The 2,713-nt window shown below is 45.3% G+C and overlaps 1 pseudogene; it reads left to right on the top strand.

Moving 5' to 3' along the window:
• The first annotated feature begins 768 nt into the window (after window positions 1-768).
• LOC101128285 (chromobox protein homolog 1-like) lies at window positions 769-1,900 on the top strand (annotated as a pseudogene).
• Window positions 1,901-2,713: the final 813 nt, after the last annotated feature.

Genomic DNA, 2,713 nt, shown 5'->3' with positions numbered 1-2,713 from the left:
CTACGTGGGCGGCTGAGACAGGAGAATTGCTTGAACCTGGGAGGTGGAGGCTGCAGTGAGCTGAGATCACACCACTGCACTCCAGCCTGGACCACAGAATGAGACTCTGTCTCAAAAAATAAAAAAAAAAATTCTAAATTGATGAAAAGTATAAATCGATGGATCTAAGAAGATCAATGAACCCCAAGCCCAAGTAACATCAACAAAAGTAGTATGCCAGTATGCCATATTCAAATTGCTTAGAACTACTTATAAGAAGAAAAATTTTAAATTTAAAATCAGTCAAAGGAAAAAAGAAATCTTATGTACAGAATGTAAAAAATAGCAAAAGATTTTTGCTGCAAGTAATGCAAGCCTAGAAGCGAGTGAAGCAATATACTTAAAGTACTAGAAGACAATTGTCAACCTAGAATTCTATTCCCAGAGAAAAATTTTCAAAAACATCGGACACAAGTTTTTCAGCATGCAAAAGCTGGAAGAATTTAACCAGCACACTTGAACAATAAGAATGTTGAAAGAGGGCAGGAGGTGGGCAGTGCAGAGTGCGAGGTTGTTTTGTTCAGCTGACGGGAGGGCCCTTGGCCAGGACCTGCAGTAGGCCACTTCAGGGAGGGGCTCCAATTGGCCACCCGGCTTGCTGCTTTCCTGGGTGCCACTCCCTCTGCCGACCCAACGCAATGTGCCAGTAGCACGGCACCAATTCCTCTTGGACTCTTGGGCACTGCTCTGAGTAGTGTCACCCTTTACACCAGAAAGCTAGCAGGCACTATGAGGAAAAAACAAAACAAGAAGAAAGTGAAGGAGGTTCTAGAAGTGGAGGAAGAGAAATATGTGGTGGAAAAAGTTCTTGACTGTGGAGGGGTAAAGGGCAAAGTGGAGTAGTTCCTAAAGTGGAAGGGGTTCTCAATGAGGACCACACATGGGAACCAGAAGAGAACCTGGATTGCCCTGACCTCATTGCTGAGTTTCTGCAGTCATAGAAAACAACACATGAGACAGATAAATCAGAGGGAGGCAAGCGCAAAGCTGATGATTTGAAGATAAGGTGTTGCGGGAATTAAAGGGACAGGAGAGACCAATGGGTGGCTCAGGAGGATTTATGTAGGTGCTCCGGCTCAGCAGATTAACCTCCAAAGGTTGAGCCCCAAACAAAGACAGGGCTTGACTTTTATACATACAACCAAAAGGGGTTGGCCAGCTAGTGGTGCAAAACCTGCAGGGTGGCAAGCAAGCTTACAGAAGCAGAACAAAGGCAGTTTACCAAACAGAGACAGGTGTTGCAACTCAGGCATGTCTTGTGACCTTTACCATACTGCACAGATGGGAAAACAGGAACTTACAAAATCCTTACCAACTTGCAGAAATAGTTACAAAGATAGTTAGGAGAGCAGAACAAAGAATAATGGTATGGGGAGATAATTTTAAAAAGGGGAAACTGATAAGAAGAACTTGTTTTTCTCATCCCTGCTCCTGGAGCCCATTCCTTCTGGGCCCTGGCTCTGCTGATAGCACTATGAGAGCCCTCACAGAGCCTTGCTTATTGCTGGGCCTTGGAGTGAGTCAGCCTGTACAGAAAACTTGTTTTCTTCTCTTTTTTTTTTTTTTTTTTTTTTTTACATCTCCTGCTTCATAGGGAGAGGAGGGCAAACCAAAGAAGATGAAAGAAGAGTCAGAAAAGCCATGAGGCTTTGCTGGGGGTTTGGCGCCAGAGCAGATTATTGGAGCTACATACTCCAGTGGAGAGCTCATGATCCCGATGACATGGAAAAACTCTGATGAGGCTGACCTGTTTCCTGGCAAAGAAGCCAATGTCAAGTGCCCACAGGTTGTCATATCTTTCTATGAGGAAAGGCATTCCTACCCCAAGAAGGAGGATGACAAAAAAGATGACAAGAACTGACTCTCCTGAGTACCAGCCACTGTCACATCTGAATGTTGGTTTCCAGTGGGAAGGGAAGGAGTTCTACTTGTCTCGACAGCATAGAGGTGGCTTGAGAAGACGTCCTTTGAAGAGCCAGTATAGTTTCTGTGCCCTGCAGCAGCCCAAGTGCTTTAAAGCCATTCCAAGCTCTAGAATTTGCACACCCATCCCAGTGGAGGGGAAGGGGGATAAGTGTTTCAAGGCAACTTTTTCTTCATTTTGCTGAGAAAAGCAAAGGGCCTTCTATGAAGGACAAAACTTGCAGAGTTGGGTGTGTGGGAGAGCAAACAAAAATACTGTAGATCTTCAAAGAGCATCTCCACAACCCACAGCCTACTTCCCAATAGTGTCAACTGCATTTTTACAGCATAGCATGTGTGTAGTTTTTGGCTATTACTGGTGTATTATTTGGGGAGGGAGGGATGGAGAGAGGAGGAAGGGAGATGGGTAGCATCATTTTGATTAAAATTTGGGGCTTGATAGGGGAAATGGTGAAGCAATGGAAAGAACAGACAACTAATGATTTGCTTCTATGTCTAGAATATTTTACCTTTGAAGGAAATGTCATTAGCATCATAAATAAGGACTATAATTAAAAGCTGTGAATGCCTAGGCCCAGGGCGGGTCACCAGGCGGGGGCTGGAGCGTGAGGGTCCCACAGCCTGCAGGACCTCATGCCACCCAGAGGGCTGAGCCTGACCCCATGAGGGTGTCCTGTCCCCTGACAGGGCCAGTGCAGTTTGGTGTGTTCCTCCGCCTCACCAGAAGACCCTGAAGAATTATTTTTCATTA

Source organism: Gorilla gorilla, chromosome 1 (genome assembly GCF_029281585.2).
Source record: "Gorilla gorilla gorilla isolate KB3781 chromosome 1, NHGRI_mGorGor1-v2.1_pri, whole genome shotgun sequence".
In the NCBI taxonomy this organism is placed as follows: Eukaryota; Metazoa; Chordata; class Mammalia; order Primates; family Hominidae; genus Gorilla; species Gorilla gorilla.
Note: the sequence above shows the minus strand (reverse complement) of the source record. Positions and strands in the feature narration are given on the sequence as shown.